This window comes from Festucalex cinctus, chromosome 9 (assembly GCF_051991245.1).
Source record: "Festucalex cinctus isolate MCC-2025b chromosome 9, RoL_Fcin_1.0, whole genome shotgun sequence".
Taxonomy (NCBI): domain Eukaryota; kingdom Metazoa; phylum Chordata; class Actinopteri; order Syngnathiformes; family Syngnathidae; genus Festucalex; species Festucalex cinctus.
In genome coordinates, this window is record NC_135419.1 from 24,291,265 (window position 1) to 24,315,290 (window position 24,026).

The 24,026-nt window shown below is 45.1% G+C and overlaps 1 long non-coding RNA gene across 1 annotated transcript; it reads left to right on the forward strand.

The window, feature by feature from the left end:
- Positions 1-1,628: 1,628 nt before the first annotated feature.
- On the forward strand, positions 1,629-10,880 carry LOC144025669 (uncharacterized). The gene is made up of 3 exons (XR_013284936.1): positions 1,629-1,952; positions 2,430-2,543; positions 10,250-10,880. It is a non-coding gene; the product is annotated as an uncharacterized LOC144025669 (long non-coding RNA).
- Positions 10,881-24,026: the final 13,146 nt, after the last annotated feature.

The window sequence follows — 24,026 nt, forward strand, 5'->3', positions numbered from 1 at the left end:
TGCTCATTTAAGAGAGAACATCATGGGATGATGTGTTATTACATTATTTTGACACAACTGCTGCATTTCACTCTCTCTAGAATGGGGAACAAAATTTTAAGAGTACTCGGTGAAGAAAGTATATCACTGATTGATTTTTCTGTGATACAGCAGTGACTTATTCTAAAAGATCTAAAAGATGTTTACTGATAAAGGCTATTTTTGTCACTATCCCATGGATGTCTCAGAGAAAATGGGCGTGCAATTCGTCTGCAGAGGCGGTGCGGGGGTGGGTCCGCACCTTATGATATCATAAAGTGAGCACGCGCTCGTTTTCTCAGGTTGGAAGGGGCTGGTGCTTGGAGGGCAGAATGACCTCAAATTTCTCTGAGGGGTGAATGGCGGAAGACACCATTTCCGTCATGTTTTTGTCGAGGAATAAGCATCTTAACATGGCTAAAAGTTCCAAAAAGTTGATTTTTCATGTTGCTGTCCCTTTAAGGGATTGTAACATCTAGTCCTATTGTAAAATGCATTTCATTAAATTATTCATCACTAATAAACAAGCACTGCGATTGGCTGGCCAGGGTGTACCCCGCCTACTGCCCAAAGCCAGCTGAGATAGGCTCCAGCACCCCCCACAACGCTTGTGAGGATTAAGCGGTCAAGAAAATTGATGGATAATAAACAAGCACACACACACACAAAAGTACCAAAAATTGGTATTGTTGAGTACCGATATCTAGGAAATGTCACTGTACAGATTCAAATGTAGAAGGTACTCATCCTTATCTCCAAGTGCCCACTACACAGATCTGTAATCTCCCTGGCCAATTTTACATCATCCGCCCATGGAGGTCTGTTTGCAGCTCTTTATAAACGGACTTTGCATCAGTCACCTGCAGCAAACTGCATCCGCCATGTCAAGGACTGCACATCTCACATGCTAATTATAAAAGGAATAAGAGGAGCTTCTTCGATTTGCATCAAATCAAGATGGCTGTGTTTATGGCCACAATGGCAGAAAAACACAGCTTTTAACTGCGTGAAGCTATGTGCTTCTGCAAAAATACCAAAACTTGGTCTACACCGCCCCTGTGCAGATTTAGACCGTGTTTCTGGCTAGATTTGCTTTTAGTTTTCATGTGTGACTGTCATTGATGTACTTTATTAGTATTCATGATCAAAACATATTTTTGTTAAAGTCACTCCACAGTGAAATTCCATCCATCCATTTTCCTAACAACTTATTCCTCACCAGGGTTGCGTCGGGTGCCTCCAGCCAGGCGGGGTACACCCTGAACTGTTTGCCAGCCAATTGCAGGGCACACAGACGAACAACCATCCACACTGAGTCACAATTGCACCTAGGGACAATTGGGAGCGCACAATTAACCTGCCATCCATGTCTTTGGAATGTGCGAGGAAACCAGAGTACTCTGAGAAAACCCACACACGGGGAGAACATGCAAACTCCACCCAGGAAGGCCGAAGCCCGGACTCGATCTCACGTCCTCTGCACTGGGATGCGGATGTGCTAACCAGTCATCCACCGTGACGTCTAAGTGAAACAAAAGCGAAATTATTAGTGAATGTGAAAGCGGAGCATGTCAAGGTAATGAGAGAAAACGGTGGTGCATATCATCGAAAAATATGCTGACTTTATGTAACAAGAGTACCAAGACGACCTGTTGAGTGTACGCTCTTGCCTTTTATAAATGATCTTTGATGTATTGCCGCGCTCTGTCATGTGACCGCACGTACCACCAATAAGAGCCGCTTATGGTCAGTAGTGCGGAAGGAGCCAGGCAACGCGTGTGGAAATGTTTATGGATCGAGGTGGGTTTTTTAGAAAGCTCTATCTTGAATATAGTTATGTTGAAACTTAAACGCCTACTTATTGACTTGTAGAGCCGACTGCCAGCACCGGACTGCATTGTTTCACCGTCGCGATTGTTTGAAAAGTTGAACTGGTGAGTCATGTGTTAACATGAGCCATTTCTGTGGTGCTTTGACATGGTTCTCAAACGACTGAATGAAGTGATTAATGGTACTGATTATTCACTGTTAGCTCGTATTTTATGTACAATGTGGCGTTTTACCCAGATTTGATTGTTTGAAATGTAATAATACTGAACAGTATTTTACTAAATGAAGTTGTTCTTTTTGATAATTGAATGTACTTGAATTGTGTAGGTTTTATACATCTTCATTAGAATACATTATTCTAATGAATTAAATTTAATGCTGCTATTGCTAATTTTGCACAACTTTAGCACTTTCATATAGTACGTTAGTTTTGATGAATTGACATGTCTAATAGATTTATATTGCACAATATTGATGATGGATTGGAACTTTTGGATTGATAATGCTGTTAGTGTTATTTATGCAATGTAGTTTCTTATTTGTGTACACAAAGAATATTAAGATGGTCCTGTTTCATACAGGCCAGACTTGAATTGATGGTGAGCTAAGCCCAGGAACAGTCAACGAACATTGAATGCAGCTAAGGAAATGGAGATTCCTGCCAGGAACCCCAGCCACCTGCTCTGTTCGGGCTGGTAGGAGGCTCTCGTAGCCAACCCTGCATTTTCCATCACTTGCACTCTGATCTGCAACCCCTCCGGATTCATTCTTTCAGTTACTCACATTCACTCATACACCTCGGTTGCTGGACAATCGGATCACTATAGTGCTGGTTGCATGAACTGTGACTACATTTTTGCGCAAGTGAACTGTGACTGTGCGATTGCCAACCAATGAACTTCATATTGCAGAACTTGGGAAATTATCAATCAGATAGTTCAATCCGTGCCTCGATAAAGAGTTGTTCCTTTTCTTTTCCCTTCTTTTCTTTATTTTGAAAATTTATTACTTTCATTGAATGGCCATTCATTTTGCCTCTTGTACATATGTGTATATTTGTCCCGTCCACTAGGGTTGTTGTTGTTCACGTTGTAATTTAATACATGGTGAAATTACCAAACACAAGCTTTAGTCTCTGCCTCCTCTCTTCCCGAGCCGGACCTTAATCTTCTGATACCTAGCCTATTCCTACTTCTGTCCTTTTGTTACGATATGCAGCAAATATTGGCTACATAATTTGGTGAGCTAGCCAGGAGAGAGTTGGCAGAACTGTTGTGGACAGAGAAATATACAACATTAAAATGGATGTGTTTGAGAACCATGGCATAAAAATACCCAATGCAGTTTTGATTGAAGGAGTCACTAAGACAGAAACGGATGAAGAAGTCATAGGATTTTTGACAAAATATGGCTCAATTTTAAAAAGTCAAGTTATTGATGAGCCAGAGTCTGTGTTTAACCGTAAATGGGTTGTTGAGTATAAATCTGGTGCTGCCATAGTTGCACTTCGTGACACTTTGCCATACACATTTGTGAGCGATGATGGAAAACTAACGTATGATATTTTAGAACTGTCAACAGTGTGTGCTACTCAAATAGAGAAGCTAAAAACTGATGCTTATTTATTAGAATTAAAAGACTTGGCTAAGCGTACAGGAAAGGATTTTACAGAAGTCCTTAATGAGGTGATGTCTCTGCTTGGCCACTCTGTTACGCAATTAAGGCCAGCCCTACAAGATTCTGCCTCACTTGCCCAATCTAACCCACTGCCACCATCTGATGTCACCTTAAATTCGCTGGCTGTCTCCACTTCTAATGCTGAGAACTCGAGTCAAGAATCAGACGAGCCGGAACATAAGACTTCACATACACCAAGATTCTCTTTCCCACATAATGCCGCTTCTGATCTTAATCCACAAGAAGTCCAGCGTTATGTGGTAGAGCATATAGTTAAAAATGAGGACAGTGCAATGCTTCATCTTTCTAGCCAGCGACTCAGGGCTTTTTCTGGGAGGTTGCCCCGCCCCCAGAATGAATCAGATTATGAGACATGGCGTTCTACTGTCGATCTGATGTCAAATGATCCATCTTTCTCCGACTTACAACGGTCAAGAAAAATTTTTGAAAGTCTCTTGCCTCCAGCTGCAGACATGGTCAAGCATTTGAAACCAGAAACACGCCCAGCAGTCTATCTTCAAATTTTGGATTCAGCATACAGTACCGTGCAAGATGGCGATGAGCTCTTTGCAAAATTCATGGACACTTTCCAAGATGCAGGAGAAAAGTCATCTTCATATCTCCAGCGGTTGCAGGTTGCCCTCAGTCTAGCCATTAAGAGAGGAGGGGTCCCACACACTGAAACCAACAAACACCTGCTTAACCAGTTTTGCAGAGGGTGTTGGGACAATACATTGATCTCCGAACTCCAACTCAAGCAACGAAAGCATAATCCACCATCTTTTGCTGAATTATTACTGCTGTTGCGTACTGAGGAGGATAGGGAAGCAGCAAAGACCATTCGAATGAAGCAGCATCTCGGTCCATCCAAAACAAAGGCCATGACTCATGCTCAATATGCTTATGCTGGGGGTGAAGACCATCAAGCCATAACACTGGAAAAGTTAACAAAACAGTTAGCAGACATACAGAGACAGTTGGCAGCTTTGACTGCAGCCCAATCCGCTCAGAAGCAGTCATCAGCAAAACCTATCCCTCCTGGTTCCGGTGCCAAACCAAAATCTGCATCACGATCCTTAAGACCCGCACCAGCAGGACCGAAGCCAGGTTTTTGTTATCGATGCGGGGAAGACGGACACATTAAACCAGCGTGTGACAATCCCCCGAATTCTGCTTTGGTGATTTTCAAGAAGAAGCAGCATGCTGACAAACTGCAGAAATGGCACAAATCCAATCCCCCATCAAGCCAGTCTTTAAACTGAGCCCAGTTCCTGTTACGGGGCGCACTGGAACTGCTTCGGACCAGCAATGTCCCAAGAACTCTCCTTCAGTTACCTGTACAGAGTTGACTTCGTCACCACCTCTCAACACTCGATTACCAAAGGGATTAATAGGATCCAAGTGTACAAGTGAAGTTACCATCACGGGCCAAACCTGTTCTTGTCTACTTGACACTGGGTCGCAAGTCACCACTGTTCCTGTTTCATTTTATAACAAGCATTTTTCCTCTCAACCACTGAAACCCCTTTGTGATCTCCTCCAAGTTGAAGGTGCAGCCGGTCAAGCTGTTCCCTACTTGGGGTATATTGAGATGTCAGTAACATTCCCTAGTGACTTTGTGGGGGTTGAAATGGAAGTGGCTACATTGGCGCTCGTGATTCCAGATTCACGTCCAGAGCTTCAATCACATGTTTTGATTGGAATGAACACTCTAGAACCTTTGTACGACCAGTATATTGAGAGCAACCCCGGAAGCTTTCAGCCCTTAGCACATGGGTACCGAGCTGTTTTGAAACTGCTCCAATTACGTCACCAACAAGCGCAGTTGGGCACCAATGGAATGGTGAGACTCTCAGGCAAAGCTCCAATTGTCATTCCTGGGGGTCAGACTGTTGTCATTGAAGGCTCAATCAGTACTAGCATCCCACTAGCACGCTCCTGTGTGCTCATTGAACATCCAGCATCTCCATTGGCAGGTGGACTGTGTGTTGTAAATTGTCTGATTACAGTTTCACCGCATGCCTTTCACAAAGTACCAGTTATTATAAAAAATGAATCAGAACACGATGTGTGTATTCCACCCTTGAGCCCGATTGCCAATCTTGTGCTAATGCCTCAAATCCTCTCACATGATGCCAGTGTGAAGGTTGACTCCACACTACCCCCTCCCCGTGATCTACAATTTAATTTTGGCGATTCATCTATCCCACAAGAATGGAAAGAACGGATTGTGAACAAACTGAATGGAATACCGGAAGTTTTCTCCCATCACGATCTAGACTTTGGCAGAACTAATAAGGTCAAACATAACATCAAGTTGCATGACGAAACCCCATTCAAACACCGTCCACGGCCAATCCATCCACAGGATATTGAGGCAGTGCGACAACACCTGCGGGATCTTCTGAAAACTGGAGTTATCAGGGAATCTGTCTCTCCATTTGCTTCACCCATCGTGGTAGTCCGTAAAAAGAACGGCGATGTTCGTCTATGCATTGACTATCGAAAGCTGAACCTCCAGACCATAAAGGATGCCTACGCCCTTCCCAATCTCGAAGAGTCGTTTTCTGCACTGACTGGTTCCAGGTGGTTCAGTGTATTAGATCTTAAGTCTGGTTATTACCAGATTGAAATGAGTGAAGTTGACAAAGAAAAAACTGCGTTTGTAACACCATTAGGGTTCTGGGAGTTCAATCGCATGCCACAAGGTGTCACCAATGCTCCCTCGACGTTCCAACGCCTCATGGAGCAGTGTATGGGAGACCTTCATCTTAAAGAAGTACTTGTGTTCTTGGACGACCTGATTATCTTTTCCAGGACATTGGAAGAGCATGAGGACCGCTTGCTGCGAGTCCTCACTCGTCTGAAAGAGTTCGGTCTTAAACTGTCCCCGGAGAAATGTATGTTTTTCCAAACATCTGTACGTTACCTGGGTCATGTGGTATCAGAAAAGGGAGTAGAGACCGACCCAGAGAAGATTTCTGCTTTAAAGACTTGGCCAATTCCACGAACCCTGCGAGAATTGAAATCATTCTTAGGATTCGCCGGATACTACCGGAGATTCATCCGGGGATACGCCACTATAGCCAAGCCGCTGAATGACTTGACTAGGGGTTACGTACCCACTCGCAAGTCAGGAAAGAAAAAACCCCATACCAAGCATCAGGACCCAAAGCATCTACCCTTTGGAGAGAGATGGTCTCCAAAATGCCAGCATGCTTTTGAGACCTTGATTGACCAGCTGACCACTGCACCTGTCCTGGGTTTTGCTGATCCGAAGAAACCCTACATCTTACATACAGATGCGAGCGCCACAGGGCTTGGTGCAGCGCTGTATCAACAGCAAGATGGACACCTCAGAGTTATTGCGTATGCCAGTCGTGGGCTTTCCATCAGTGAATCAAGGTATCCAGCACATAAACTGGAATTTTTGGCATTGAAGTGGAGTATTACAGAGAAATTCCACGACTATCTCTATGGAGCTAATTTTGTTGTGGTTACGGACAATAACCCACTCACATACATTCTTACGTCTGCCAAATTGGATGCTGCTAGTCATCGTTGGCTTGCTGCTCTTTCCACATATACTTTCACACTCCAGTATAGGGCTGGAAAGCAAAACCTTGATGCCGATGCGCTGTCACGCCGTCCACATACATCTGCTTCTGATGCTTCTTCTGATTTGGATCTTGTCAGCCAGTTCACTTGTGATCACAGTGGTGACCCTGCATGTGGAGTTGCGCCAGATGTAGTTGCAGCTATTTGCCAAAACCATCTTGTGAAACCCTGCTCGTTGACTCTCTCTGCTGATTCCCATGCTTTCACATTAGTCGAGTCCATGACTATGTCCGCCAAGGCTATTCCCGAAAGCTATATTGATGAAAGTCAACATGGATTGCCAGTTGTTCCATCTCTATCTCTTCAAGAACTTATGACGAAACAAAGATCTGATCCATCCATCCAAGCAGTGATTCACCAGTTGGAAACCGGCGAGCGAGTCCCTCCCACAGCAAGACAAGAGCTTCCTGAACTTGCTCTTCTACTTCGGGAGTTAAACCGCCTGAAACTGTTGGATGGTGTTTTGTACAGGAAGAGGCAGGATGGCGAACAAACCATATTTCAACTTGTTCTCCCTGAAGAGCTGCGATCCTCGGTTCTGAAAAGTCTACATAACGACATGGGACATCTAGGTGTGGAACGTACTTTGGATCTCGCACGTTCCAGATTCTTTTGGCCGCGCATGTCAGCTGACGTTGAGACCAAAATCAGAACCTGTGATCGGTGTGTCAGAAGGAAGTCCCTTCCGGAGAAAGCTGCGCCTTTGGTCAATATCACTACCACCCGGCCGCTTGAATTGATTTGTATGGATTTTTTGTCACTAGAACCGGACCAAAGCAACACCAAAGACATTCTTGTCATTACAGATCACTTCACGAAGTTTGCTCTTGCTCTACCCACGCCAAATCAAAAGGCGCGGACTGTGGCACGTTGCTTATGGGAAAACTTCATAGTCTACTATGGCATTCCTGAACGTCTTCATTCTGATCAAGGACCTGATTTTGAATCTAAGCTTATAAAAGAACTCTGTGAAATTGCCGGCATTGTGAAGACAAGGACTACTCCATACCACCCACGGGGAAACCCTGTGGAGCGGTTCAACAGAACTCTTCTAAGTATGCTTGGAACTTTGGAACCCAAGCAGAAGCTGCGATGGAAAGAATATGTGAAACCCCTCTGTCACGCATACAACTGTACGAAAAGTGATGTTACTGGATTTACACCGTACGAACTAATGTTTGGTCGTTTACCCCGTCTTCCAGTCGACCTTGCCTTTGGTCTTCCAGTTCGAGAGAGTCAGACCAAGTCACATTCACAATATGTCGAGCAGTTACGGTCCAGGCTTGAGCAAAGTTTTCAACTTGCCACCAGGAATGCAGAGAAATCAGCAGAGCGAAACAAGACTCGATTTGACCGACGTATAATTCCATCTTGTCTGGAAGTTGGGGATCGTGTTCTTGTTCGCAACGTCAGGCTGCGTGGAAAACACAAATTAGAAGATAAGTGGGAGCGTGACACGTATATTGTTCTCAGTCGTGCTGGAGATCTCCCAGTGTACACTGTCAGACAGGAGAAACAGGAAGATGCTCCAACTCGGACACTTCACCGTGATCTTCTTCTCCCTTGCGGATTTCTACCTTCTAATTCTTGTCAGACACCTTCTGAGGTCACACCCCCTCGGAGACCAGTGACTCGCAGTCAACACAATGCTGTTCCTATTACTGAAGACTTGAGTGATGAGGAAGATTGTGATCTGCCTTTATTTGCGAACCCCTTTCCAGAGACATTTGAAATTAAAAAGACAGTTGCCGAACCACTTTCACCTCCACGCCCCACAAGTCTCTTGACCTCGCCAACACTGAGGGACGCACCAGCGCCTACACTTGCTGAACCTGTGGAGGACCACTTAGCTGATCTTGGAGGATCCTCTGTTGATGTCACAATTCAACCTCCATCTGTGGAAAATAATAAAGAACGCTTACCTGCAGCAGATGGGTCTGTCGCAATCCAACCTGAAGTCAGGGATCTGGACAAGATGGATGGAGAAGCAGAGAATGGTGGCCAAGCAGAGACATCCGTCAAGTCGGCTGAGAGTGTCCCTAACCAATTAGATGTACTTGATGACTCTGGAAATACTGTACCATCGGTGGTTGAGCCTGAGATTGTCCGTCGCTCTTTAAGACAGTCACGGCCACCCACCCGCCTTGCCTATTCTACTTTAGGTAATCCTTTGATTTCGGTTGTTCAGACGCTTTTCCATAGTCTGGCTGATGCCTACGGCGAGGCATTTACTGCCACCCCGGTAGTAAACTCAAAGTCTGATTCTCCGGTTCGCATTGTGTAACATGCACGCGGAGGTGCATGGTCTAAAGGGGGGAGGGTGTAACAAGAGTACCAAGACGACCTGTTGAGTGTACGCTCTTGCCTTTTATAAATGATCTTTGATGTATTGCCGCGCTCTGTCATGTGACCGCACGTACCACCAATAAGAGCCGCTTATGGTCAGTAGTGCGGAAGGAGCCAGGCAACGCGTGTGGAAATGTTTATGGATCGAGGTGGGTTTTTTAGAAAGCTCTATCTTGAATATAGTTATGTTGAAACTTAAACGCCTACTTATTGACTTGTAGAGCCGACTGCCAGCACCGGACTGCATTGTTTCACCGTCGCGATTGTTTGAAAAGTTGAACTGGTGAGTCATGTGTTAACATGAGCCATTTCTGTGGTGCTTTGACATGGTTCTCAAACGACTGAATGAAGTGATTAATGGTACTGATTATTCACTGTTAGCTCGTATTTTATGTACAATGTGGCGTTTTACCCAGATTTGATTGTTTGAAATGTAATAATACTGAACAGTATTTTACTAAATGAAGTTGTTCTTTTTGATAATTGAATGTACTTGAATTGTGTAGGTTTTATACATCTTCATTAGAATACATTATTCTAATGAATTAAATTTAATGCTGCTATTGCTAATTTTGCACAACTTTAGCACTTTCATATAGTACGTTAGTTTTGATGAATTGACATGTCTAATAGATTTATATTGTACAATATTGATGATGGATTGGAACTTTTGGATTGATAATGCTGTTAGTGTTATTTATGCAATGTAGTTTCTTATTTGTGTACACAAAGAATATTAAGATGGTCCTGTTTCATACAGGCCAGACTTGAATTGATGGTGAGCTAAGCCCAGGAACAGTCAACGAACATTGAATGCAGCTAAGGAAATGGAGATTCCTGCCAGGAACCCCAGCCACCTGCTCTGTTCGGGCTGGTAGGAGGCTCTCGTAGCCAACCCTGCATTTTCCATCACTTGCACTCTGATCTGCAACCCCTCCGGATTCATTCTTTCAGTTACTCACATTCACTCATACACCTCGGTTGCTGGACAATCGGATCACTATAGTGCTGGTTGCATGAACTGTGACTACATTTTTGCGCAAGTGAACTGTGACTGTGCGATTGCCAACCAATGAACTTCATATTGCAGAACTTGGGAAATTATCAATCAGATAGTTCAATCCGTGCCTCGATAAAGAGTTGTTCCTTTTCTTTTCCCTTCTTTTCTTTATTTTGAAAATTTATTACTTTCATTGAATGGCCATTCATTTTGCCTCTTGTACATATGTGTATATTTGTCCCGTCCACTAGGGTTGTTGTTGTTCACGTTGTAATTTAATACATGGTGAAATTACCAAACACAAGCTTTAGTCTCTGCCTCCTCTCTTCCCGAGCCGGACCTTAATCTTCTGATACCTAGCCTATTCCTACTTCTGTCCTTTTGTTACGATATGCAGCAAATATTGGCTACATTTATGTATATTAAGTGTTTTGAGGAGTAGGTTGAATAAATCATAATTTGCAATAACCTCCGGCTTTTCTAAACGCCCATTTTTTCTTTCTGGAATTATTAAATGTGTTTATGTAACTTTTACTGTGCACGGTTGTGGGTCAAACGTTTATGAACCTCCAAATGCCATCCACCACACATTTCATGTAGTTTCAAAAGAGTAATCATACGCAGTAAAAGGAAATAGCCCTTGAGGTTGTGCAATTTAAAGTAGTAGTCAATTTTCTTTCTTTTCCGCAACTGGTCTGGTGTATGAAATGCATGGAATCATATGATGGGAAAAAACAGCTTCAATAGTTCTGCAGAAATTTCATTTTAACATTAATTACAAGACTTCAAAAGAAATATGAAGAATGATGTTTATATTGTATGTTTCACATCAGTGTACCATCTGTTCCCTTGCCATATTTAACAGGGATGAGCGAGTACACCACTATCTGTATCTGTTCATCAGCGTTAGGGGTAACGTAATATATTAAATGGAGGCAGTAGCGAGGTAATGTCACGAGTTACTCAATATATTTTTGTAATATTATTACAGTTACTGACTCACATAATACATTAAAACATCACCGCCACAAGGAAAAAAAACAATAGCCATAAGTTAAAACCCAATCTATTGCAATATTTACAACAAGAGCTGCTAATTAAAGCATTCATCACTTGGAACCTCACTAAAAAGTCGGACAGCATTGGTTTCTTTAGACATGATAATCAGCTTCATACGGGCCTGAGAAGTCATCATTTGTGAGACCATTCACTGACATGGTTTCATGCGATAAAATGGCCAACATTCAAAATACAAGCAAAAACAAAGTAAAACAAAAATTTAGTTTTGAACTGTGAAGAAGTACGCGTCTTTGGGGCCTATTCACTAAAGGTTTGCGTCGCCTTTGCACCACGCTAACTGGCAAAAATGGAGCAATCTGGGAGCGCCTAATTCATTAAACACGCGCAGATGGGGAGGGGGTGTTGCCTAAACCAGAAGTGGGCGTGGTTTGATTGGAAATACTTCTTCTTCTTTTTTGCGTTGTTTTAGTAATTCAAAAAACAACATCCAATTCAAACTAAGCACATAAAACACAAACGTGCTGTTGAATAAGACAAAAACAAACAAACAAAATACGGAAATACGTGGGGTTTGCATCAATTTTCTCACTTAAAATAAATGGTCAAATAAAGTATGAAATTGATATGGATTGAGCAAAAGTTGCTATAATTTTTTTTATTTGAAAACTATTGCCAAAACAGCCAAATTGAGATTCAAATCAGTGCTTTTGATCACAAAAGTAAGATTTTTTTTTTTTGTTAAATAATGTCTTTTTAATAAACTCAGAAAATGTATGCTTATGAATAAATATTTACTGAACAGAGAATTGAGATTCTGTTTTTGATCACAATAATAAAGGAAATGTTTACACATGGCTTTGGATGGATCATTTCTACAGACAATGAAAGAGTCCCATACTGCAGAGGTGTTTTGGTCTTTTTTTGTTGGAGGACCTCCATTAGCCGTAAGAATGGTTTCAGTGGAGGCAAGATGGGTGCTACTCACTGATTCAGCTGAAGTATCTCCTCTGTATCACTCGCATGTGTGTGCGCGTGGCTGCGAGAAAGAGTGAGTGTGTACATGCGTGCGTGTTTAATTAGATCGTTTCGCTGGTTAAAAGTAGGGGTGTGCTCAAAAAATCGATACGGCAATATATCCTTGCAGGTCTCATTACAATACACGCATCGATACGCAGGCGTCAGAATCGATATTGCTCGTTAACTTTAAATAGATAGTTAACATTTGCCTTTGCAGCTTGCATTGTAGCTAAAAAATAAAAACCAGCAGCGTCTTTGAAGTTAATTGCCTTCAATTAATGCAAAAATCGCTCACCAGTGATTGGACACTGTGTCTTGCTAAGATAAATGAAAGCAAGGAAGAATATCAACATTTATTTACTTATAAACTTAACATGGCACATTTCTTAACTCTTTGCAATCCGCCGACGAACTAGTACGTCATGTGACACCCGGTGGGCGTCACCCGAAGACGAACTAGTTCGTCAAACGTGTTTTTTTTTATGAATGGGTGGCTGAGACTCTTGGGCAGTTTCCCTCTGAATATTAAGCCCGTGAAGCACTGTAGTGACGAACTGTGCCCTCTTGATGGCAGTGATGGTCTCTTTACACGAGAAGGATGTGATTTCCTAGTAGAGGCGGAGTGTTGTGGAGTGGTGGGGGCCGGTGGCTGGGGGAGAAAAGACGAGTGCTAACGGCGGCTAACCGGAGGCCGCTAAAAACAAAAGCTCACGCTTTTGAGCAGAGCGTTTGTCACGATCGGTCAAGAGATGACGAATAGAAAGATCAAGGAGCCGGATTCTGCATAAGAGAGTGTGAAAAGCGACAAAAACGTCACGGGCGCCCACTTCAGAAGCCACCCCCTCCGGGGTTCTCTGAGACACGGAGTGAAAGTTTGCATCGTCGTATCTCTGACCAGTCCACGTCATCTGACGAGGAATCCGTGACGAATTTGGCGAACTCGAGCCGCCTTCACCAGTTGAACAGATCAATTCAAGTGTGGCGAAGGTAGCAGCAGCAGCGATTTATCGCCGAAAGCTCCTGGAAGCCCCGGAGGTAAGCTAACGTTTAGCATTCTGTAAATCGAGTGATCACAATTGTACTAGTTCAGTATATTGAATGTGACAGGGATGAAATGACTTGGATGGATGAGAATATTCACAGACATGCTTCTGTATACTGTATGTGCAATGTCTGTAACCTCGTACTAACTAACGCATGTTGCACAACATTCGATTACAGTTGGGGCAGCGTACACAAATGGCCCCTTCGCAGTCACACGCAGTGCGACCGAAAGGTAAAAAAAAAATCACAATACCTTGCAACAATAATAAAAATTACATCTTGATCACAGTATTTTCTGTAATTTACAGAAGCAGCTACTACACTGGAAGAGGCACAAGCGTGTGAACATCTTGCCGTGTCCCCCTTGAACGCAGAAGAAAGCTTCACACGCGATCACACAAAAGACACTATTGGGTTTCAAAACAAAACCCATGCACCCATTCATGCATGCATATTTTGTAAATAACCCCAAATTTGTAAATAGTTTATCAAATGTGAAAATGGAGCTGTTATTTCCCTGTATAGTACGTAAATAGCGCACACGCACGAGCACGCACGCACACGCACGAGCACGCACACACGAGCACACGCACGCACAAACATTCCTGTAAATGATCAACATTTTGGAAATAGTTTGTGAAATGTGAAAATATTGCTGTTTACACACGCTATCAGATATGTAAATAAATCCTTATTTTGCTATCAAAAACACATTTTCATTTTTTTTTTTCATGTTTTATGGAAGGCAAGGATTGTTGAGATATTTGAGATGTCACTAAACCAAAAAATATTACTGTAAAAGTCACTGTTTTGCAGAAAATGCATCATTTCACAAAAAGCTTAATTTCTCCTTATTTTGCCCGAGATTCTTGAATTATGTCAAATCAAGCCATTTTCAAATGATGATTACTAAAGAACAGAATAAGGTAGAATCATACTTTTTTTTTTTCTAATGAAAGAGGATACCCCAATCTTTCAAACGACACCCACCATGTCTATTTAGTCATAGCACACAATATTCTAATAAGCATTGAAAATGGGTGAAAATATGCAAAATCTGGTGGGATTCTGGAGTTACCTTGTCAGAAAATGCGTGGGATTGAAAGTTAATGTACCAATTTTCGTATATTTTGTTTAAAAACTAAGTAGAATGTGTTACATGAAAAAAAAATGCTGTTTTTATTTCCCCAAATATTTAAAAATAAGCACATTTTAGAGCTGTAATTTTAATACTTTGATATTTTTGCTCACATCGGCTCATACCTATTAATAAATGTTCCCGGTGTGTCTGTGAAAACTGCTCCTTACTCTGCAGTGTGTGCACATTCAGACCAGGCATGCCGCTTGGTGGTAAACCAGAAGAGCTACTCCCAAAAACATTTTTGTCATCCAGCATAATAAACATATCCTTTAAGTATACATATGATTGTTATTATAAAATGCAAGTCAATTAATGTAAAATATTGGGATACGTATCGCCTTGAAGATCATGTATTGGGATACATATGTATCGCCATACGTATCATATTGTGAACCCTGTATCGTGATACGTATCGTATCAATAGGTTGGCAGCAATACCCAGCCCAAGTTAAAAGCATAGTCTACGTACGTATACGTTACGTATCTAAACAAATTCACTAAGTAACTTTGACAAACATATGAACCAAAACATGAGTGAGCGGAAGAAAATTAAGGAGAGACAAAATCTTGTGTCATGTTGTAGGGGAGAGGAAAATAAATAATCATACTAACAAAGGATGAATAAGAATTCTCAAAAATCCATCTTTGAAGGACTGTATCTAATTTGCTGCTCTTGCTCACCCGCAGCCTTATCCATGGACCCCCTGGGCTTGTATAGACAAATATAAGCCTGAGCATTTTCACTGTTGACATTCGAATGCATTTCAAATCAATGCATCTCTGTTCCTGGATCAGAATGTGAGCAGGAAACACCAATACTGAACAGATGGGAATATTTGCTACCTGAAGAATGTGGACGAATGAAATGAAAAGCTGCATTAAAAAATGATTTAATATTTTTTATGGTGTTTGTTTACTGTGTTCATGTTGTGAATTTGTTTTAACTGTCTTCGTTATTGTATGACTAATTTTTATCCATGTGCAACACTTTGCATGCAGCAATGGCTGTTTTGAAGTGCTCAGTGATTAAAGTTGAAATAAGTTGAGTTGACTTGTTAGCATACAGGACAATGTTCCCTCTAAACTGCGCGCGTGCGCAATTGCGCAGTGCTCTCACCACCTCAGCGCACAGCAAATGTCTTGCAGCACAGTAAAAAAAATAAAATAAATCCTAACCTGCAGATGTATTTACCGTTTGTATTTTTTACATTATCCTCCTATAAACAAATGAAAACTTTATATAGTACTTGTGGTTCATGGAGTGGGAAAGTAAAATGTGATAAAAATCTTAAATGCAAGGGGAACAGCCATGTCGTATTGTGGGACGGAGTGGCTCCGTCCAAAATGAAAGAGCATTACGTCACTACTGTGACGCCAGCCGGCGCGCGGCCACGCACACAACAGGACACCATTTCCACGTCACTTACAGTTTTAATAGCAGTTTGGGTGCGCACACAGTTGTTCTACTGCACTTTGAAGCATGCATACATGATACAAACACTCAGCACTGAAGAGACTGCATGACACGCAACAGCGCCATTTTAAGGAAGTCCAAATACGGGCGTAGTTTACGAGCCTCTTCAATGAGGCTCTTCACGCGTGTCAGAAATGTTCACGTTGTAGTGATGGGAACATAATTCACCCACGGAATGTTGGTACGAAGGGGGAGTTCCGGGTGGGAGGAGTTGGTTAGGATGAAAGGATAAAAGGACGAAATGTTAGTAGGCCTGTGAGCCTCGCACAGAGTGGGTTGTTGTTGCTGTTAAAACACTGAGAAGCTGATGTCAATAAAACGCCAGTCTTTGGCTCCGGGCTTCAACACTCCTCCTCCGACTCCCGTCACGACTCGCTACATTGGTGACCCCGACATCCGCCTCGTTGACTTTTCCGAGGCTGATAATTTGATCGAATTGAGCGACATGGCGAACTTCGCTGGTCTCAAGTTACCGGAGTTTTGGGAGTCGGTTGCGGCGACGTGGTTTGTACAAGCTGAAGCTCAGTTTGCCATCCGGGGAATTACGGACGATTCCACGCGCTACTACCACGTCGTGTCCGCGCTCGGGAGCTCTACGGCGGTCAGAGCCGTGAGTTTTATCACCTCTCCCCCGGCACGGGATATGTACGCGGTGCTCAAAGCGTACCTCCTTAAGACCTTCGAGCTTTCACGGCCGGAACGAGCTCGCCGCCTTTTCGCCATCCAGGGCCTGGGGGACAGTAAGCCGTCCGAACTAATGGAAAAAATGCTGAACCTGCTTGGTGCGGAGGAGCCGAACTTTTTGTTTATTGAACTGTTTCTGAGCCACATGCCTCCTCATGTCCAGACAGCGCTAGCGAACACTACCATCTCCGAGCCACGTGCTCTGGCGGAGGAAGCTGACCGTTTTTTCCTGGCCACCCAGCATTACAACCACGAGGTCTTGGCCTCTGCGCGCACCTTCCCAGTCCCGGCGGCCGCAACTGCACCTCATAAGGCACGCGCTGCCGTGGATGGCCGATCAGCCCCTGGCTTATGCTATTTTCACGCTTGTTTTGGAACCAAGGCGAAGAGGTGCCGCGCCCCTTGCTCCTTTGTTGCGTCGAAAAACGGCAACGCCTCCACTCAGTTGCAGCTGTGAGTGGGGGCGCAAAGTGCCGGCTGCTGTTTATCATCGACACCCTCTCCAGACTCAAATTCCTTTGTGACTCCGGCGCCCGCAGAAGCGTGTTGCCTGCCTCGGCTGAAGATGCTGCCGGGGGCACTCACGGCCCACACCTGTCAGCGGCCAACGATGCACCTATCCGGACCTACGGCACTAAGACAGTGGATGTATGTTTTGGGGAGCACCGATTCACTTGGGACTTTGTCACTGCGGACATTTCTTTTCCCCTTCTTGGCGCGGACTTTTTGTGTGCCCACAGTCTACTGGTGGATGTTAAAAATGGCCACCTGTTGGACGCTTTGACGTTTTCCTCTGTCGCTTTTGGGTGTGATGTGGAGACGTTTGAGGGCCTCGACAGCCCGCTCTCAGATGACGTGTTCACGAGGCTTCTTGGCGAATTCCCCAGCCTGACCACGCCTACATTTGCAGCCACTTCTACCAAGCAGGGGGTCGAGCACCACATCGAGACCGTGGGCCCGCCTCAACCCTGATAGATTGGCCACAGCCAAGTCCGAATTCGCCAACATGGAACGCCTTGGCATAATTCGTCGTTCGGACAGCCCGTGGGCCTCGCCTCTCCACATGGTTCCGAAGTCGGACGGCGGCTGGCGACCGTGTGGAGACTATCGCCGCCTCAATGATGCCACGACGCACGATCGCTATCTGGTCCCGCACATACAGGACTTCTCTGCCCACCTGGCAGGTGCGAAGGTGTTTTCCAAGGTGGACTTGGTACGGGGCTAACACCAAGTGCCGAAGACTGCTGTGATAACACCTTTCGGACTGTTCGAGTTTCTCATGATGCCATTCGGCCTTAAAAACGCGGCCCAGTCTTTTCAGCGTCTCATGGACTCTGTTCTCCGGGACATGCCATTCCTCTTCGTCTATTTGGATCACATCCTAGTGGCCAGCTCCTCCATCGGAGGACACCTTTCACACCTCCGGCAGCTTTTCTCCAAGCTCAGCCAGGCTGGACTGATTATTAACCGAGCTACATGTGTCTTTGGTGTGCCCTCCATCCAATTCCTCGGCCACATCATCAACGAGGACGGCGCCACCCCGCTCCCGGCAAAGGTGGAAGCTGTTGCCGCTTTTCCTCGACCCCGGACGGCCCAGGCTCTCCGTGAGTTCCTCGGGATGGTGACTTTTTACCACAGGTTCATCCGCCACGCTGCCCATATGATACACCCGCTTTACGACGCACTTAAGGGTGTGGTTCCTAACCGTGCGGTCGACTGGACGGATGTGAGAGTCAAGGCTTTTGAAGAGACGAAAGCCGCGCTGTCCCGAGCGGCCTTGTTGGCACTACCGCGCTTGGACGCCCCGGTCGCCCTCACTACTGACGCATCCGATTTTGCCGTCGGGGCCGTTTTGGAGCAGCGCGTCGAAGGTGCGTGGCAGCTGCTCGCCTTTTTCAGCCGCCGGTTAGTCCCTCGGGAGCTCAAGTACAGCACGTTCGACAGGGAGCTCCTTGCTGTCTGGCTGGCGATCCGCCACTTCAGCTTCATCCTGGAGGGCCGTGAGTTCACGGTCTTCGTTGATCACAAGCCCCTCACCTTCTCCATGTCGAAGTTGTCCGAGCCGTGGTCCGCGTGGCAACAGCGCCAGCTGTCGTTCATATCTGAATACACCACGGACATCCGACATATCGCTGGCAAGGACAACGTGGTCGCGGATTGTCTGTCCAGGGCAGCCGTCAACACGGTACAGCTGGGCCTCGACTTTTCCCGGATGGCGGCCGACCAGGCTTCCGATTGTAGCACCCAGTTGCTTCGGGGTTCCGACACCGGGTGGCGGTCGACGACTCCAGGGTAGAGCTGTGGTGCGACGTCTCCATGGGCTGGCCGAGACCGCTGGTGCCCTCTGGTTGGCAGAGGGCCGCCTTTGACATGGTGCACGGTCTCTCACACCCCGGCAGGAAGGCATCGGCGAGGTTAGTGGCTCAGAAGTTCGTCTGGTCTGGGTTGAAGAAAGATGTACGGGCCTGGGTCGATTCATGCGTGGCTTGTCAGCGAGCCATTCCACCGTCACACCAAGGCGCCTTTGGAGACTTTTGTTGTCCCTGCGAGAAAGTTTGACCATGTCAACGTCGACATCGTAGGTCCGCTTGCTCCTTCCCGGGGCTTCACCTAACTCCTGACGATGGTGAACAGGACGACCAGCTGGCCGGAGGCCGTTCCCCTCACCTCCATATCGACCAGTGACGTGGCCCGGGCGTTTATCGGGACCTGGGTCGCTCGGTTTGGACCGCCGGCGGACCTCTCGTCTGACAGGGGTGCGCAGTTGACGTCAGAGGTTTGGAACTCTGTTGCTAAAAGCCTCGGGGTCAAGCTACACCACACCTCCGCTTACACCCTCAGGCTAACGGGCTGTGCGAACGGTTCCATCATTCGATGAAGGCCGCTTTGCGCTCTGGACTTTCTGACGGTAATTGGGTCGACAAGCTACCCTGGATCATGCTGGGCCTTTGTACTGCACCTAAGGAGGACCTGCAGTGTTCGTGGGCTGAGTTGGTCTATGGACAGGTGCTAAGAGTGCCAGGAGATTTCATTCCGGACGCCTCGACGCATTGCCCGCACCCAGGCCTGGGCCGCCGGTGGATGCTGCTGGTGCGTTCCAGCCCGTTCCCACGTCGCAGCATGGCACCCCCGTGGCCCGGGTACCCTCCAACCTGCAGTCGGCCGAGTTTGTTTTCAACCGACACACACCGTGCACACCGTGGTACCTTGCGTCCCCCCCTACGATGGGCCATTTAGGGTCCTGCAGCATGGTGCCAAGACTATGGCCGTGGATGTTGGGGGCCGTTCCGAAACTGTTTCAGTTTCTGTTCAGGCTTAAGCCGGCTCATGTTGACCTGGACTTGCCCCGCGCCCCCCGCCACGGCCGCCCCCCTGGGCTGCACCTGGGAGACCGTGCGGGGTCCCTTCCAGTTGTTCCTGCATCCCCGCCAGTTGGTGCGCGGGACTGTTCTGATGTTTCTGCTGTGACCCTCCCGCCCGCGCTCCCTGGGTACTTTACCCGTAAGGGTCGGTCAGTTTTGCCGCCCCGTCATCCGGAGTTTGATTATGGGTGAATTCTGGGGGGGCTTGTGTAGTGATGGGAACATAATTCACCCATGGAACGTTGGGACGAAGGGGGAGTTCCGGGTGGTAAGAGTTGGTTAGGATGAAAGGATCAAAGGACGAAATGTTAGTAGGCCTGTGAGCCTCGCGCAGAGTGAGTTGTTGTTGCTGTTAAACACTGAGAAGATGATGTCAATAAAACGCCAGTCTTTGGCTTCAACACTCCGACTCCCGTCACTACTCGCTACAACGTTTTAATAAATTACGTTTTCCATTATTTTTGAGTGGACGATGTGGGCCCATATTTATAAAAAATGTATTGAGACTTAATTATGCTTAAAATAACCTGTGATTAAAAACAAGTAACAAACTCGGGCTGAATCTAATCGTCTGACACATGATGTACAAGTGGTTAGGATTTTTTTGTAACATACATACATCATGTCATTTATGATCTCATGTTTTGGACAGGTGTAATACTGGTTTGGCTGCCATGTGCATGTCTGATGTCAAGAGCTTACTGTATATAAAATGGACTCAGTTGGGTTTACATTTCACAGCCAATTTTGTCCTGATGGCCTTTGCGTTCATTTCATTGTTCATGGTTCTGACAACATGATGCAGACAAGCCTTTGAATAGCCCTCACAGATAGCTTATAAGAGAATATTTATATATGCGTTAATTTCATAACAATGAAATGTGCATGTAGCACTTCATGCAGTCTTATTGGTACAACCATACGCCACGCACGGCGGCATTTCACTATGGAGACAGTAAATTAACATGAAAACGGTGTGGGAAAACAAATAAGTTTGGTCGGCAACGTAAGATGGCTGCCGGTGGCTTCACTTCTCGCTATGGTGCCATTGTGAGTCTGTGTACAAGTCCGTGGATGTCGCTCACCGTAATCCATGGAATGCTCAAGAAGTTTGTGTGAATGCACAGTCACATGGAAAATTAGAGGGAACATTGATACAGGACAAGGATGACTTCGTTCATTGGCTCGTGTCTGTTGCTGGAATGTGCAGCACGTGTAGCTACACAGGGCGGTATAGGTTGGGGGCAGCAAAGGGCTTAAGCCCCCCACCCACATTTGCTTACATCATCTTTTCATTTATTGATTTGTTTTCATTTTATTTATTTGGCAGGGGCAATGCAATCAGAGGGTGTATTCAGACCAGAAAAGTCCTTTGGTCCGGACCAAAGGTGGACTTTTTTTTTTTTTTTCCGTTTGGTGCGGTTCGTAGTCACGCTGCACTTTTGGCAAGCGAACTATATTCTGTAAACACAACCACGTGTGTGACGATCGGTGCTCCCATTGGACAAATATGCAGTGGGCGGTACGCAGAGCACAAATCCGGAAATGGAAAAAAACAAGGAGGTCGTCAGTGCCGCATTGCTTCTCTGTGCATTTTTGCGATTAGAGCTGCAAAAACATTTGGAGTGTCAACCCAATACAGCGAAGGTATTGCGATGCTCTTTTAGTCGTTTTTGAACAACGTCGGCGAATTCGTGCTGCAACCCGAAGGAGACGATGTGCTCTGCGAGCCATTACCCACAACATGCTAGCAGCAGGGTTGCTAAGCACAAGAAGACGTGGGATGAGGTATGAAAACATTCTGTACAGGCTACTGATAGAATTTGATCACCATAGTCACCTATGTTACATGTGGTGAAGTTATCATTTTTCAGGCTTTACTTTTTATGTGATGAAGTTTTTAAACAAATACAGTACATGAAATTACATGAAAATAAAGTGAATACTTCACCATAGTCTGTAGCTATTATATTTTATTTGGCTCCATAAAACATTACTGTATGAAGCCTACACTTTATTTATTACCTCATGGCTTCTTATGACACGTTTCTTGGTTTACAGGACAACCTGGGCCAATCCATGTTCGCAGGATTGGTGGCAACTTATCCAAGCAAATTGGGCAGACAGAGACTGGTTAAAAAATTTCAGAATGAGAAGAGACACTTTTCAAACACTCTGTGGCATTCTACGACCCTATTTATCTCGGCAACACACAAGGTACAGAAGACCTCATTCTGTAGAAATCCGCGTTGCAATTTGTTCGTGGAGGCTTGCCACTAACCTGGAATACAGGTCCATCTCACATCTTTTTGGAGTTGGGACATGCACATGCTGTGTCATCTTGCAGGAAGTCATTACAGCTATAAATACTGTACTAAAACCATGTTATCTAAAGAAGCCATCTGCAGCTGACTTCAGAAAAATAGTTTAAAAGATAAATGGAGATTCCCACAAGTTGTAGGAGCCATTGACGGAACACATGTGCCCATCAAAGCCCCCATAAATACACCAGCAGATTACTACAATAGAAAGAGACAATATTCTATCATCCTTCAGGCAGTTGTTGACAACAAAATGAAAATATGGGATGTAAACAATGGGCAACCAGGACGAGTACACGATGCTCGAGTTTTTGCACTCTCTTCTCTTTTTGATCAGGGCCAGAGGGGTGAACAAAAATGAAAAAAAATAAACATTTCACATAGCATGTATGGAAATATATGTATGGAAATATTTCTAAACTGGAATAAAAAATAAATAAATAAAAAAAAATGACAGTTACATTCTTTATCGTCTTCAATTAAGTAGTGCAACTTGATTTGAACATTCAGACCAAACAGCCAACTGGTAGGTAGTTCAAGTAGAGGTAGTTAACTGAACCCACACTGAAATATACTCTACTTGTGCAACTCCACAATCTACAGGTCATACAAATTACTGTAATTTATTCTTTGAAGGACATCTGCCACCGATACCTTAGCCTGTGTATCATTCTGTTCACCCCCATCTCCTTCAACTGAGGTTGAAGACACGGGCTGTGGAAGATGTGCTTGGGACAGTGGCGGCTGAAGAACGGACCATGTGCTGCTAGGCGTAGATCTGATCGGAGGTGACCTGGATGATGGTGCTGGAAGCCAGTGTGTTGGAGTTGGTGCTTGTGGGTGGGTGGGGGGGTGGGGGGGGGGGGTGGGGGGGGTTGACTACCAACGCATCACAGATTAACAACAGTTCCCAATATCTGACTGACCATCTGTGTATGTGCCTGTTGTTGTACTTGCATCAATTGGAATCTTTTATCCTCAGCCTCTTGCTGTGCTTTTAGAAGACTCTCCATAGCTGCACTTTCCTGTGCTTGACACTTTTGCTCAGCTTCGAACATCTCTTGCAGCTGCTTTGTTTGCTGGAGAATACAAGCCTGCACCCCATGGTCGAACGTTGAAGCTTCAGCTTTGCGCTTTCTGCCCAAGTATCTCCTTGCCTGAACACCATGGACAGCCAGCCTTTCGTTTGTTTCATTTGCTCCATCACAGCTGGATGTGGTACTGTGGTCCTCTGCATCAGCGGCGTTATCTAGTGTTGTGTCGGTCACGACTGATTCGTAGAACGAATCTTTTCGGTGAACGTGAGTTAACGGGTCACTTCTTGAAGTGATTTGTTGTCTTCTCAGTTCATTTGAGAGCAGCTACGCTCATGCCGACAGTCTTCGTGAATGACCAATCAGAAGCTAGCGTCAGACGTGGGCGGGATTTTACTACACATGCAGCCTCACTATTGGTGTTCAGGAACTAGTCACTG